The following is a 17,131-nucleotide window of genomic DNA, read 5'->3' as shown; positions in this document are numbered from 1 at the left end:
ACTAAAGAGGTAATTCTCTAACTGGATTCCTCCATTTAGGCATCCCAAAGTCATGTAGTAGGAGCACATTCCATAACAGAACCTGGATACTAAATATTTAGGCATCCTCACCAACGTCAGTCATAGAACTGGCCTAATGGTGGTCACCTAAATGTGGTAGGAATGCATACAACTTACAGTATTCTATTAATATTCAGGTCAATACTCAAAGGGCTCCTTTTACGAAGGTGCGCTAGCGGTTTTATCGCACTCACCGGATTAGCGTACGCTATAGCGCATGCTAGCCGAAAATCTACTGCCTGCTCAAAAGGAGGCGGTAGCGGCTAGTGCACGCGGCAATTTAACGTGCACTATCCGCGCATTAAGGCCCTAGCGCACCTTCGTAAAAGGAGCCCAAAGTGATTTAACTGGTCAGAAATGGCTTCTGGACAGTTAAATCATTTGTATAGGCTTAACTGTATCAAAAACCCACTGGTGAAAGAAATAAAGCTGTGAGGGTTTTTTTGTATTTACTCTATAGGAGATAAAGAGCCTCAGAAAATGGAACTATGTATCCAATTCGGGTTATATCGTGAACAAACTTCACATACCCCTGCTCATGTCACAGGCTAAAACCCCTTCAATTCATTTAATTTTATTTTAGTTTTCTTCCATTATTTTCTTTTCTTTTAATTTTATTAAATTCTTTTAAAAACCTATTATATGGTCGTGTCACTTTCGTTTTTGTCCTGCTCCGCGTAGGAGCTTTCACGTCTGCTCAGCTATTCACGGCTGATTCCAGTTTTTATCCCGTTGTTATCCATCAGGTTTTCTTGTATTGACACATTCTAGGACCCCCAAGGATGGAATGTTTCTTCGAAACACGGACCGTGTCAGGTCCGGTCTTATCAATCCTTTAGGATACAAACTGTTTCATGATCTTATTTTTATTTTTATGATTGCTTATTAAAGACGTGGCTTCCTGTACACCATCACTGCAGTTTTTGATTTTGTTCTTCTACTCGATATTTCGCTGCAGTTCTGTTGGATTTTCTGTTTCATGTTCTTTCTTCTACAAGTACCCACCAGCTGATTTTGCGAGTGGTGTACTGTAATTATCTGCCTTACAGATTATTTCAATACAGAATTGGCAAAGCATATTTCAAAAATGATAACTTCCAGTCCGTTCTGTATAAATAAGTGAAACAGTACTTATCTTGAGAAAAAAGCTCTCTTTCTTTCTTTCTTCAACTTATTTGGTTTCACAAAGTAACTGTTTAGTTTAAGCCGTTGCTCATTTTACTGGCTTTGTTCCGACACGGCCTGCGTTTCGCAGGGCTGTATTTGCTCCGGCTGCATCAGGGAAATTCTGGCAACGGTCTCTTGTAATGGCTGTGCTAATTCTACTTGCCGATTCTGCATGCTGATTCATGCCTATAGAGTAAATTTAAAAAAACCTCGCAGCTTTATTTCTTTCACCAATGGGCTTTTGACATGGTTTAATATATGATACTTTTGAACCACATGGTAATTTTTTTATGTTGTTGTATAGGCTTAACTGGTCATTTTCCATAGCACTTAACTGGTTGCTGCCGCTGAAAATGTCTGGTTAGTACCATTATTTAGCGCTTAACTGGCCGAGTTCATTGCATACGGTAGATAGGATTGCATGAAAGTCAGTTCTATCTTTATGCAGTGCCGTATAACCAGTTAAGTGCTGAATATCCCAATTAACTAGCTTTGCTTTAGCCCAGGGGTCTCAAAGTCCCTCCTTGAGGGCCGCAATCCAGTCGGGTTTTCAGGATGTCCCCAATGAATATGCATGAGATCTATGTGCATGCACTACTTTCAATGCATATTCATTGGGGACATCCTGAAAACCCGACTGGATTGTGGCCCTCGAGGAGGGACTTTGAGATTCCTGCTTTAGCCAGTCTGCAAACCCAGAAATTCAATGCTAAAAGCCCAGAGACGGCATGACATTTCATTTCTGGGCATAATTCTGACAGCAGTGAGCAAAATTCTGAATATCAATCTCTATGTGTAAAAGTGAGAGCTTTGTCTAAACCCCACCCATGAACCGTCCATGTGCACACTCCCATATCAAATACACTCTATGCAGGTTAGTCACAGATTTACAGAACATTACATAGGCAGCATACTGGCATATACGAGGGGCTGCTGAAAAGTTCTCAGCCCTAACAAGAAGAGAATGTTATGGAGCCATGAAACTTACAAGTTATTCCACATTTTTCTTGACCCTTTTTGTTTCATTTCATATCATTGTCAAGAAAAGTGTGTATTAACTTGTAAGTTTCATGGCTCCACATCATTCTCTTCTTGTTAGGGCTGAGAACTTTTCAGCAGCCCCTCGTATGTATAAGTGCTAACATTCAAACATTAGCACATGCAATTGACTCTGTGTAAACTCTATGCTCTAATCTCTATATTTACCTTTAATTCAAATATCTTTCCTTTCTCCCTTTTCAAATTGTTATCTAAACCACTTTACTGTTTACCAAGGAAAAGCAATACATACCCCATGATTCTATATATATATTGCTTTAGCTTGCACAATCTAATTTGGTCATGAAACAATTGAATAATAGTGCTGATAATTGGCATCTTGTCAAGCAATTATTGGTAACAATTAGATTTAATTGAATGCAAATTTAGGTGTAGCACACCTAAATTTTATGCGTGAGATAAAAAATGGAGTGTGGAAATGGGAGGGTAATTGGCGACTTTGAGCATTCCAGGAATTTACATGTATAATTATAGGATAAGGGGGATCCATGCCTAATTTAGGTATGAAGATTTGCACCACATTTCAGTTCGTGTAAATGGATAGGCCTAAAGTTAGATACGATTCCCAGGCATATTCTATGCACCATTTAGAGAACAGCCAGTGTAAGGGAGCACGGGGGGGGGAGGGGGGGAGGAAAGCGGTCTGCACCAGGTGTGGTCTTCCTCGGGGCGCTGGAACTCTTCCTGTTCTCCGATCCCCTTCCTACTCCTTCCCCTGCTGTGCATATGACACTTCCCTTCACCTTGCACATTTTTAACTTCAGTGTGAGCAGCCATGAAATTGCTGTTCGCTTTGGCTTTGGCGCTCTCTCTGATGTCACTTCCAGGATCCATCCTAGGAAGTGATGTTAGAAAGAGCGCCAAAGCTGATGTGAGCAGAAAGTTTGTGGCTGCTTGCAACAAAGATAAAAAGGTAGGGGGAAGAGGCGTGCGGTAGGGGGTGTGGGAAAGAGGGTGGGAGAGGGGCACCGCTCACCTCCCACTACGCCACTAAGAACAGCAGTCAGAATTTTTTTTTTCAAATTTCAAGTTTATTAAAATTTGATATACCACTTAAAATAATTGTCTAAGCGGTGTATAAAACTGGAGTATAATTTTTTTTTCTTTAGTTAAATCATCTTTATTAACATTTTCTTTTTATAACATACAATGAGTCATTGACCAAATGCAGATACAAATACATGGCATAGCACAATTATATACAGCCAATAACTAACAGAGTGAGAATAACAAAAGTAGGAAGTACCCTACAACCAATCAAACTAATTGGTCAGATTTCTGTAAGGGAATAAGGAAGTATCACAAACAAATGGAAAAGATGGGTGAACTAACTACAATTGTAATATGAAAGAAGAACAAATAAAGGTAAGCACGGGGGAGGGGAGGGGGGCAGGGGGAGCTATGCTATATATAGAATTCACTCAAAACAAATCCAATAAGGAGCTAGATAATAGTAATCTTGTATGTACAGTTCCTTTCTATATACTCACCACATTCACTACCATTAGCAGAGAAAATGTGACAGCACATCAGTCTTAATCCAAAAATACTAATAAATTTAATGATAATATTATTAACTAGTTTTTTAGCCTGTTACATTAACGGGTAATAGAATAGATGTCTAGACTTTTAGCACAATATGGCACTGAGACGTTTGTTTCTTTCTTTATGTCTGTCTGTCTGTCTTTCTCTCTCTCTGCCCCCCTTTCTTTGTTTCTGTCTTTCTGTATTTCTTTCTCTCTCCCTACCCACTTTCTTTTTTTATCTCTCTCCCTGCCCCCTGTCTGTCTGTCTTTCTTTCTGTCTCTCTCCCCCTGTCTATCTATCTTTCTGTCTCTCTCTCTGCCCCTGCCTGTCTGTCTTTCTTTCCGTCTCTCTTTCTGCCCCCTGTCTTTCTGTTTGTTTGTCTTTCTTTCTCTCTCTCTGCCCCTCTAGCCACTGCTGCCGATTTAAGCCATTGCCACCGATTTAAGAAGTAATGTGGTCAATTCTGAAATCAATCATACATGAAGCAACCAACCGCTACATAAAATCAGTAAGTAAACGGCGAAGAAACAACAAACCCCAGTGGTTCGCTACGGAGATCTCAGACCTCATAAAAAAAGAAGAAAAGAGCATTCATCTCCTGCAAACAATCAGGAAAGCAGGAATCTAAGGAGGACTACCTGGCCAAGTCAAAGGCAGTCAGAGAGGCCAAACTCCGTATGGAGGAGAATCTAGCGAAAAACATCAAGAAAGACAATAAATTCTTCTTCAGGTATATTAGTGCAGAAAAAGAAACACAGATGGGATAGTACGCCTTAGGAAACCCGACAGGAACTATGTAGAATCGGACTCTGATAAAGCCAAACTTTTAAATGAATACTTCTCAGTAATATCCTCTACCTCCCATGCCCTACAACCATAACAAAACAACTACAAACTATCCAAAACACAGCACTAAGACTCATCTACTCATTAAAGAAACATGATCACATTACAGAAGCATATCTCCAATAGCACTGGCTTCTGATCCCAGCAAGAATACAATTTAAATTCTACTGCCTACTATTTAAGACTTTATATGGAGACAGTCCAAACTATCTGAATAACCGCCTCATCCACAACACCGGAACCAGACATAGGAAAACTCACACCCCATTCTCATAGCCCCCAATTAAGGAGGTCAAACGGAAAAAACTATATGATGTCCTCAAGCAGCCAAACTAGACAACCAAATTGCCAATCTACTGACGGCATCCCTCAACTACAAGACTTTTAGAAAAGAAATAAAGACCATACTCTTCAAGAAAACTCTGAAAAAAGAAATATACCGCAAGTCTCAAACTCCACCTCTCACTAAAGCCAACTACCCCAAACAAATAACCTTACCCATTTCTTACTCTTTTTGAAAATGACTAATTTTTTTTTTTTTTTGTAAGTTCTTGTTGTAATACATCTTGGATAATTCTTTTGTAATCTGCCTTGAACTGCAAGATAAAGGCAGAATAGAAATCCCTAAAGAATTGTAATGTAACGTAATGTAATGTCTTCACTTGCGAGGCGCCGGGATCCGGTACTCAGCTGCAAACAAGGGAAAGCTCGGAAGACTCGTTTCAAAATTTTGAGTTTATGTCCAGCAGTGTCTACTATGAGCTATCAAGACTTAAGGTGAACAAAGCCATGGGACCAGACAAACTACACCGCAGGTGCTCAGGGAGTTGAGGGACGTCCTGACGGAACCGTTATTCGCGCTCTTCAATCTTTCCCTAAGTATAGGAAAAGTCCCATTGGACTGAAAAATGGCTAATGTCATTCCACTTCACAAAAAGGGATGCAGGACGGAGGCTGCTAATTACAGACCGGTGAGTCTCATATCGATAGTGAGTAAACTTATGGAAACACTAATCAAACGCTAATTAGATACGATCCTGAACGAGGAAAATCTACGAGATCCCCATCAACATGGATTTACAAAGGAAAGGTCCTGCCAATCAAATCTGATCAGCTTCTTTGACTGGGTAACAAGAAAACTTGATATAGGGGAGTCCCTGGACGTCGTGTACTTGGGCTTCAGCAAGGCATTTGATAGCGTCCCACACCACAAGTTATTGAGCAAGATGAGTTCGATGGAATTAGGTGAAACATTAACTGCTTGGGTTAAGGACTGGCTTAGAGGTAGACTTCAGAGGGTAGTGGTAAACGGTACCCTCTCTGAAACGATGGAGGTGATCTGTGGAGTGCCACAGGGCTCGGTCTTGGGCCCGATCCTATTTAAATCTTCATAAGAGACTTGGCAGAGGGGTTCGAGGTAAAATTACATTATTTGCCGATGATGCCAAACTATGCAACATAGTAGGCAAAAGTATGACGCAGGACCTACTCCTACTGGAGAATTGGTCAAAGACTTGGCAACTAAGTTTCAATGCCAAGAAATGTAAGGTCATGCACCTTGGCAGCAAAAATCCATGCAGGATTTACAACCTAAATGGTGAGACCCTAGCAAGGACTGCAGCAGAACAAGACTTGGGAGTGATCATTAGTGAAGACGAAGACTGCCAATCAAGTGGAGAAAGCTTCATTCAAGGCTAAACAAATCATGGGTTGTATCCGTAGAAGCTTCGTCAGCCGTAAGCCCGAGGTCATAATGCCGTTGTACAGAACCATGGTGAGACCCCATCTGGAATACTGTGTACAATTCTGGAGGCCACATTACCAAAAAAATGTGCTGAGAGTTGAGTCAGTTCAGCGAATGGCCACCAGGATGGTCTCGGGACTCAAGGATCTCTCATATGAGGAACGGCTGGGCAAGTTACAGCTATACTCACTTGAGGAACGCAGAGAGAGGGGAGACATGATCGAGATGTTCAAATATGTCACGGGCCGTATCGAGGTGGAAGAAGATATATTTTTTCTTAAAGGGCCTACGGCAACAAGAGGGCATCCGTTGAAAATCAGGGGGGGGGGAATTTCACGGTGACACCAGAAAATATTTGTTCACTGAAAGGGTGGTTGATCGCTGGAATAATCTTCCACTACAGGTAATTGAGGCCAGCAGCGTGCCAGATTTTAAGATAAAATGGGATAGGCATATGGGATCACTTCATGGAGGGTCATCAGAGTGGCAGACTAGGTGGGCCGTGGCCCTTTTCTGCCGTCATTTTCTATGTTTCTATGTTTCTCTGTGCTTATAATGTAAATTCTCCCCCAGAGCTAATTTTGCTCTGTGATGCACACCCATCATGGGACACATCTAATGTGCATTGCATTCAAACATGCCCTAAACATGAATAAATTAAATGTATGTGTTGTGTCACACTGCTTTCATAAACCACAGGTTGGTGTCTAATTTATAGAATTACCCTCCCTTCTCAGGCCTGATATTCAAAAATGCTGAGCTCCTGTCGATTGCTGCTATATTATACTCCTGAATTTATGGTCTATTTTTAGCCAAATTTTGTTGTTAGGTGTCACTGACTCGTGTTCCAGTCCTAGCGACCTGATGAACATCATCACATTTTCGTGGCAGAATACAGAAGTAGATTGCAGCTTTCTTCTGCGCGGTGTATAAATTTGATGTTGTCGCATCAAACACAATCCTACGCCTCCAACACTGCCCATCTGTTGCTGTCCAGATGGGAGGTACATCGTTAGTCTGACATCTCCGCTGAAACCTGTCCACCTTGGGAGGTTCTGCTGGCAGTAAAACTACCGACAGCAGAGCTGCCTATGGACTGTTGGGCCTTTTGTGTCATTACAAAAGCAGAAAAAGTCTAACATTTCCAAAAAGTATGTAAGATTGTGTCTGGATTTTGATTTTAGATTTATTGCATGCCTTTTCCAAATCTAGCTCAAGGTGATTTTATTTAGTTACCTGAATTATTTTCCTGCCTAAATGGGCTCACAATTTAATTTGTATGGCAGCAATGGAAGATGAAGTGATTGTTATAAGGCAGGGGTGTCCAATGTCGGTCCTCGAGGGCCGCAGTCCAGTCGGGTTTTCAGGATTTCCCCAATGAATATGCATTGAAAGCAGTGCATGCACATAGATCTCATGCATATTCATTGGGGAAATCCTGAAAACCCGACTGGACTGCGGCCCTCGAGGACCGACATTGGACACCCCTGTTATAAGGTCACAGAGTGTCACTGGAGAAGTAGGACTTGAACCGTGGTTTCCCTCATTTATGAGCCACTTCTTTTTGAAATTAACTGCAAAATATGTCAGTTTAAAATATTTATTTATATTGCATTTGCTATTTGTCAGCTGGATACGGTGGAGGTAGCACAATCGAACTAAAAAAACAGGGCCTTTTAAAAAAAATTTTATCATATTTTTCTTATTGTACTGCATAGGTGACCTAGTTACAAATAAAGTTAATGCTAAGACAAGTGATAACATAGTAACTGTCTCCAATAATGAAGAAGACATTACATATTAATTTAATGAGCTGCTAAAATGCATAAGTATGCAAAGCAGCCTATGAAATATAGCACAGGTTGCATTAATGCAGAGCTTTCACTCCATCTCTTGAGGTACAGTAAAAGTGTTTGTGTTAGAGTGAGCAGAGTTTTAATGAGCACACCTGCAATGCTTTAAGGCGACAAAGCCATATTAAGTAAGGTTTTGCAGTTAACATGAATTAACTGAAAAAGTTAACCAGTGGTAGTTGCCAAACTATGCAGAAACCTTAGGAGCTTTTCTGGTAGCAAGAAGCCATGCCTCTAATATGTATTAATCCCCAAATTCTATCAATGGTGCTTTGAGTTGCACGTGCAAATTCAAATGAGCCATTTATTAGCGTGAATTGATTTTAATTTAAATGTCTCACATATGTATGTCCTTACAGAGAGCTGCATTGGCTTCCCATTGTGGAAAGGGTGTCATTTATGTTTGGATGTTTATGTTATAAGGTGGTGCATGGTATGACTCCAGGGTATTTAGAGGATCATTTTAACTTTTCTAGTTTTCAACGCTCTTCACGTATTTCAACAATGTTCGATTTTCCATCAGTCAGGAGATGCCGTTACAAAAAATTTCATAACAGACTGCTCTCATATCAAGCAGCTACATGGGATTCTGTTCTCCGTTGACTATTTCTTGCTTCTACCTTGTATATGAACTTTAGAAAGCAGTTAAAAAAGTATTTGTATAATAAATTTTTCTAATTGACCATCTTATACTTTTTGTAATTTGCAACCTGATCAGCTATTTTTAAATTGTCAACCGCAAGGATCCTCATTGTTTTGCGGTATACAAATGGTATGTTGTGTATGTGAGAGTAGCACTTAGTCATCCTGCTTGTTTTAAGAAAGGTTTAGACAAATTCCTGGAGAAAAAGTCCATAGTCTATCATTAAGACTTGGGGGAAGCCTTTCCTTGCCCTGGATCGGTAGCATGGAATGTTGCTACTCTTTGGGTTTTGGCCAAGTACTAGTGGCCTGGATTGTGAGAATGGGCTACTGCGCTTGATGGACCATTGGTCTGATCCAATAAGGCTATTCTTATATACTTATATTCTTATGTTCTTTTACATGTTCCAAGTGGAGCATAAACCCAGATGGCCATTCATAGAATTATCCTTTCAGTGCAGAACTGCTAATAATGGAATGCAGTTAGATACAGCTCTGGAAGTATGACATCTGTAGTTAGTCCATAGTATGTTTTTTAAGAACATAAGAAGTTGCCTCTGCTGGGTCAGACCAGAGGTCCATCGTGCCCAGCAGTCCGCACCTGTGGACAAATTTTAATGTACATCACTTTGAATTTATTATAAAAGTGTTTTATCAAATTTTAATAAAAACTTGAACTTGTTAATATCATCACATTATCAATCTTGTTAGAATGGTAATGACCTGCATATGAGTTGCAAGGTGCGGTCTTGCTCATTTCATACCCATTATATGCACACTAGCATTAATTTGCACATTGGAAGCCTATTTACTAAGCAGTTTTAGGTGTTCACATGCTAGCAATGTGCTGTGTAGGCATTCTATTAGGTGACACAGCATTGGCAGGGACTGTACCTTCAATATAATGTAGGGTTCTTACCTTGTTCTAGGGGCTAACATAGCAGGTAGCATAGCACAGTTAGCCATGCCTGCAAAAATATAGCTATTAGCCTTCTACTTCTAATACCTTCACTAATATTACCTCTACAAAATTCCTTTGCTCCACTAGTGCACTGCGATACTCAAGAAAACAGAAGGGACGTGGGACTGGAACCAATGAAGGTAACTCAAGAGAACAAGCGCACCCTAAGCACAAATAAAAAAGCCAAAAACAGAAAACTATTACTGGGGGATTCCATCATCAGAGGCATTAACCTTGGAACATAAGGCAAGGAGACCAAAATAGTGAAATGTCTTGCAGGATCCTCAGCTACCAGGAGTTCCAGGCAAATACTGACTATAATTAAGGAAGAAACTAAGGATTTTAACACTGATGTTGTTATCCATCTGGGAACAAATGACCTGGCCAACAACTCCACACTTGCAGCACAGAAAGCTTTTCGGGAGCTTGGTGAGGGCTTGAAACCTTTTGTAAAGATTTTAGCTTTTTCTGAAACACTGCCTGCATATGGAAAGGGAGAGCAAAGAGTGAAAACATAAGAACATAAGAAATGGCTATGCCGGATCAGACCCTAGGTCCATCCAGTCCAGCGACCCGCACCCGCGGAGGCCAAGCCAGGTGTTCCCTGTTGAGAAACCTTGTTTACTCGTATCCCTCAATTTGATTTGCGAGAAGGTGTGCATCCAACTTGCCCTTGAATCCCGGAATGGTGGTCTCCATCACGACCTCCTCCGGGAGTGCGTTCCAAGCGTCCACCACTCGTTGTGCGAAGCAGAATTTCCTGATATTTGTCCTAGGCCTGGTGCCCCTCAGCTTCAAACCATGACCTCTTGTCCGAGTCACATTAGACAATGTGAATAATGATGTTTCTTGCTCTATTTTGTTGAATCCTTTTAATATTTTAAAAGTCTCTATCATGTTCCCTCGCAGTCTTCTCTTCTCGAGGGTGAACAATCCCAGTTTTCCGAGGCGTTCTTTGTAGCTCAAGTTCTTGATACCTGTAACTAGCTTCGTGGCTCGTCTTTGCACCCTCTCCAGCAGGGTTATATCCTTCTTTAGGTAGGGAGACCAGTGTTGGACACAGTATTCCAAGTGTGGTCTGACCATTGCTCTGTAAAGCGGCATTATGATGTCCTCCGATCTACTCGTGATCCCCTCCTTTATCATGCCCAACATCCTGTTTGCTTTCTTTGCTGCCGCTGCGCATTGTGCTGTTGGCTTCAGGGTCCTATCAGTACCCCCAGGTCCCTTTCTTGTTCACTCTTGCCCAATGTTACACCTAACATTTTATATTCATGTTCCTTGTTTTTCTTACCCAGGTGCATCACTTTGCATTTGTCTATGTTGAACTTCATCTGCCATTTTTCTGCCCATTTCTCTAGCTGGTTCAAATCTCTCTGGAGTTCTTCTCTGTCCTTTTGTGACCCAACTACCCTACATAGTTTTGTGTCGTCTGCAAACTTGATTAAATTACTTGTTGTTTCTTCTTCCAGGTCGTTTATGAAGATATTGAACAAGATGGGTCCAAGGACCGAACCCTGGGGTACACCGCTCGTCACCTTTTCCCAGTCCGAGAACTTCCCATTTATGCCCACCCTCTGCAATCTGTTTTCCAGCCATTTGCCTATCCATCTTAGTATATCTGCTTCTATTCCATGGCTTTGTAGTTTCTTCAGAAGCCTTGCGTGTGGAACCTTGTCGAACGCTTTCTGGAAGTCCAAGTATATTATATCCACTGGTTCACCGTTATCGATTTGTTTGTTCACCTCCTCAAAAAATTGAAGTAAGTTTGTCAAACATGACTTCCCCTTCCTGAAGCCATGCTGACTAGCTCTCATCAGGTCATGGTTTTCCAGGTGTTGCACTATGCTATCCTTTATTAGTGCTTCAACCATCTTCCCAGGAACTCACAGGTAAGACTCACAGGTCTATAGTTGCCCGGTTCTCCTCTCGATCCTTTTTTGAAGATTGGAGTGACTTTCGCTATCTTCCAGTCATCTGGTATTCGCCCAGTTCTAATTGACAAGTTAGCTAGGGATTGTAAAAGTTCTCCGATTTCTACCTTAAGCTCCTTTAGCACTCTCGGGTGAATTCCATCTGGTCCAGGGGATTTGTCACTTCTTAGTTTGTCGAAGTCCAAATCCACATTCACTGTGGTTAGGCTATCCTCAATTTCTCCTTTGAATGCTCTCCCTGTTTCTGGCATTGATGCAGTGTCCTCCTTAGTAAAGACAGATGCAAAGAATGAGTTTAGCCTATCCGCAATCTGTTTGTCTTCCTTGATGCACCCTTTTCTTCCTTGGTCGTCGAGAAGGCCCACTGCCTCCTTAGCTGTTTTTTTCCCTTTTATGTATCTAAAAAAGGGCTTGAAGTTTTTGGCTTCTTGCGCTATCTTTTCCTCATATGCTTTTTTAGCGTCTCTTACTGCCTTGTGACACTTCTTCTGGTTGACCTTATGACTGTTCCAGGCCTCCGTTGTGTGTTCGCGTTTCCATTTTTTAAACGCATTCCTCTTATCCCTTACTGCATCCTTCATCTCTTTAGTTAGCCAAGCTGGTTCTCCTTTGTTTTTATTTTTCCTTCCTTTGGATATCTGCGGAATGTAGAGATTCTGCGCTTCGGTGATGGTATTTTTTAGTAGGGACTTTAATAGATGGCTCAAAGCCTGGTGTCATCAAGAAGGCTTCAGGTACATAGGAGGATGGGGGAAATACGTGGAAGGACAAGAAGCTATATTGCACTGATGGGCTGCATATTACTACAGCAGGAAAAAGAAACCTTGCAGAGAAATTTAGACAATATGTTTCTAGGCATTTAAACTAGAAGGTGGGGGTGGTGTATGTATGAAGGACAATTATACAGACCACCCCCGGCAAAAGAAAAGATGTGATAGTAGTAAAGATTTAATGGTGACACCAGAAAATATTTCTTCACCGAAAGAGTGATTGATCGCTGGAATGATCTTCCACCTCAGGTAAATGAGGCCAGCAGCGTGCCAGATTTTAAGAAAAAATGGGATTGGCACGTGGGATCTCTTCATAGAGGAAGGTAGGGGTGGGTCATTGTTGTGGGAAGACTGGATGGGCCATGGCCCTTTTATGCCATCAGTTTCTGTGTTTCTATGTTTCTAATATTAGCAACTCATTTCTTAGCATTGCAACAGAAAGTGAAACGAAACAAAAATCTATACGAAAAAGGAGATTACCACTGAAAAATAGCTGGAAAGCTATGACCACAAATGCTCGCAGTCTAAGCAACAAAGTTCATGATCTACAAGCCCTGATGTTAGAGGCAGATCTAGATATTGTCGCTATCACAGAGACATGGTTCAGTGAATCACATGGATGGGATGCAAACATACCGGGATATAATCTTTTTAGGAAGGACAGAGATGGTCAAAAAGGTAGAGGAGTAGCTCTCTATGTAAAAATCAATATCCAAGCGACCAAAATGCAAGGGACCTGGGGAGAGGAAGAAGCGATGTGGATCGCTCTGAAAAGAGAAGATGGAACTTCTATCTACGTGGGTGTAGTCTACAGACCTCCGACTCAATCGCAGCAAATTGATAAGGATCTGATTGTGGATATCCAAAAGTTTGGAAGGAAAGAGAAGGTGCTGCTGTTGGAAGATTTCAACCTGCTGGATACGGACTGGAATGTTCTGTATGCGGAATCAGAAAGAAGTAGGGAGATTGTGGATGCCGTTCAAGAGGCTCTGCTCAGACAAATGGTGACAGAACCCATGAGGGAAAAAGCAATATTGGATCTGGTCCTCACAAATGGAGAGAGTATCTCTAATGTTCAAGTGTGTACTCACCTGGTAAGAAGCGATCATCAAACGGTTTGGTGTGATATAACGGCTAAAGTGGAGAGTGGCCGCACGACACTTTAAAGTCCTAGATTTCAAATGTACGGACTTTAATGCAATGGGAGAGTACCTGAAGAAAGAGCTGTTAGGATGGGAGGACATAAGAGAAGTGGAAAGACAGTGGTTAAGCTGAAAGGAGTGATAAAAATGGCTACGGACCTTTATGTGAAAAAAATAAATAAAACCAAGAGAAAAAGGAAGCCGATATGGTGGTGGTAGATTCAAGAGCAATGTTAGGAAATTCAACTTTATGGAGAGGGTGGTGGATGCCTGGAATGCACCCCGAGAGAGGTGGTGGAGAGGAAAACGGTGACTGAGTTCAAAGAAGTGTGGGATGAACACAGAGGATCTAGAATCAGAAAATAATATTGAACTAAGACCAGTACTGGGCAGACTTGCATGGTCTGTGTCTGTATATGGCCGTTGGGGGGAAGATGGACTGGGAAGGGCTTCAATGGCTGGGAGGGTTTAGATGGGATGGAGTAGGTTTTAACTGAGATTTCGGCAGTTGGAACCCAAGCACATTAGAGCTTTGGATTCTTGCCCAGAAATAGCTAAGAAAATAAAATTTAAAAAATTTAAATTGAATCAGGTTGGGCAGACTGGATAGACCATTCGGGTCTTTATTTTCCGTCATCTACTATGTTACTTTTGTCAGTCATCCAGTTAATGCACAAGTAAGTATAATTTCTCTGTGCCAATTCCGCATAGTGCTAGGAATGTTCCTAACAGTTAAGGCAGAGTTTTGGGGGCTGATTTTATAAAGGGCACCTAACTTAATTATTAAAATACCATTAATAGCCTCAATAATTAAGAAAAAATAAATAATTGGGTGATAGGCACCTATCACATGGCCCTTGGTGGCACCTAATGCTTAAGTGAGTTTTTATATGAGTGGAGCGTGACTTAGGTGCCACTAAATACAATTCTCCCAAAATCTGGGCGCCTGACAGTTAGGCCTTTAAAAACCTGGCCTACATATCAGGCACCTAAGTTTTTATATCGGTGCCTAAACATGACTGACAAGCAGCCAGTGTCATTTTTCTATGCGCCAGCCAATTTAGGCGCCATATATAGAATCAGCCCCTTTGCATCTAATATTCCTTAACTTTTCAGCTAATATAATTACAAAACTTTAACACCCTTGTAAACAGGAAGAGCTGTGGCTCACTGGTCAATGACTGGCAGACTTCAGAGGGTGGTAGTTAACGGTACCCTCTCTAAAACATCGGAGGCGACCAGTGGAGTACCGCAGGGCTTAATCTTGGGCCCGCTCCTTTTCAACATATTCATAGGTGACCTAACTCAAGGGCTTCAAGGTAAGGTAACATTATTCGCTGACGACGCCAAACTATGCAATATAGTGAGAGATGGCAATTCACCCGATAGTATGACACAGGACCTACATTTGTTGGAGCTTTTGGTCCTCGACCTGGCAGCTGGGCTTCAACGCTAAGAAATGCAAGATCATGCACCTCGGCAGCAGAAATCCATGCAGAACTTACACCTTGAATGGTGAGACCTTAGCTAGAACTTCAACAGAATGAGTCTATACGGGATGGTGGTTAATGGCAAGAGTGGATCCCTGACGAAACGGCAGCAAAACATGTACACCAGCCTAAGTACAGCAACACTTTTGAAGATAAGTACATAAACTTCATTAGTCGTTTTAAAGTACAAAAAGTGTTCAAAATAAATATAAAATTATTGAGCATCAGCCATTAAAAATTTAAGCCTTGACCGATGAGGAGGTTACACATGAATCTCCCCATTATGAGATCATAACCTTTATGGGACGGAGGAGGGGTGTTTCTGAGGTCTATGGCTAAAACAGAAGTAGCAACATCAGTTAAGGATTTAAAGGAGTAACATAGAAAGAATATTCTAAAGGTTGGAAGCTTGGAATTTGATATTGGACTCAGAGGTCCAGCACATGTGCAGACCATCTACAGATCTGGGTAGGCAGATGGGAGTGCTTCTCCAATCGCCCCCGTCTGCAGAATTCATCAGACCTGCCTGGATCGGGACCAATCGGGAAAGTTTGTGAATCTAGCCCTTAATCCTCCAGTGCCCACCGCTTTGACAAAGAGTTCCCCATCCCTTTCAATTATGAGGTATAATAATAAAAAAAATGGTGAATGCTGCTGCTGAGCACCATTCAACAGACAGGCAGGGATGTTCAATACAGGAAGGGTCATGACAAATCTCAGTAACAATATGTAACATGTTTCAACTTGTTTGACTCAGTCAGTTGTGAACGACAGTTGAGAGAAGGTGTGTTTTAGTGTGCCATAAATCATGGATCACAAACATCATGAAATGCTGTTTCAAACTGCAAAAATAATGCTACAGAAACACACACACATCTAAATTAGGCATGCATCTCCCTTATTCTGTAACACTGCACAATATGAGAGCACTCCTGGTCCCCCATGGCCATGTTCCCTTTCCTAATCCATGCATAAAATTTACACACAGATCCCGGTGCCTAACTATGGGCTAGATTCACTAAGCAAACCGATCGTGTACCGATCGATTTGTGCTCACTTTCCTACTACGGCTCGATTCACTAACCTTCCTCCAAACCCCATCCGCACCCTATCCGATCTGTGGTGGAGTCACGAGTGATGTTCCGCAGGGCTCGGTGCTCGAGCCGCTGCTATTTAATATATTCAGAAATGATCTAGAAACAGGGACGAAGTGTGAGATAATAAAATTTGCAGACGACACCAAACTATTTAGTGGCGCTCGGACTAAAGAGGACTGCGAAGAATTGCAAAGCGACTTAAACAAACTAGGGGAATGGGTGACGAGATGGCAGATGAAGTTCAACTTTGAGAAATGTAAATTATTGCATGTGGGAAACAGAAACCCGAGGTATAACTATACTATGGGAGGGATGTTATTGAATGAGAGTACCCAAGAAAGGGACTTGGGGGTAATGGTGGACATGACAATGAAGCCGACGGCACAGTGCACAGCGGCTGCTAAGAGAGTGAATAGAATGCTAGGTATAATCAAGAAGGGTATTACAACTAGAACGAAAGAAGTTATCCTGCCATTGTATCGGGCGATGGTGCGCCCGCATCTGGAATATTGCGTCCAATATTGGTCGCTGTACCTTAAGAAGGAGATGGCGTTATTCGAGAGGGTTCAGAGGAGAGCGACACGTCTGATAAAAGGGATGGAAAACCTTTCATACGCTGAGAGATTGGAGAAACTGGGTATCTTTTCCCTGGAGAAGAGGAGACTTAGAGGGGATATGATAGAGACTTACAAGATCATGAAGGGCATAGAGAGAGTAGAGAGGGACAGATTCTTCAAACTTTCAAAAAATAAAAGAACAAGAGGCCATTCGGAAAAGGTAAAAGGGGACAGATTCAAAACAAATGCTAGGAAGTTCTTCTTTATCCAACGTGTGATGGA

The sequence above is a fragment of the Geotrypetes seraphini genome, chromosome 1 (genome assembly GCF_902459505.1).
Source record: "Geotrypetes seraphini chromosome 1, aGeoSer1.1, whole genome shotgun sequence".
NCBI classification, from domain to species: Eukaryota; Metazoa; Chordata; class Amphibia; order Gymnophiona; family Dermophiidae; genus Geotrypetes; species Geotrypetes seraphini.
Note: the sequence above shows the minus strand (reverse complement) of the source record.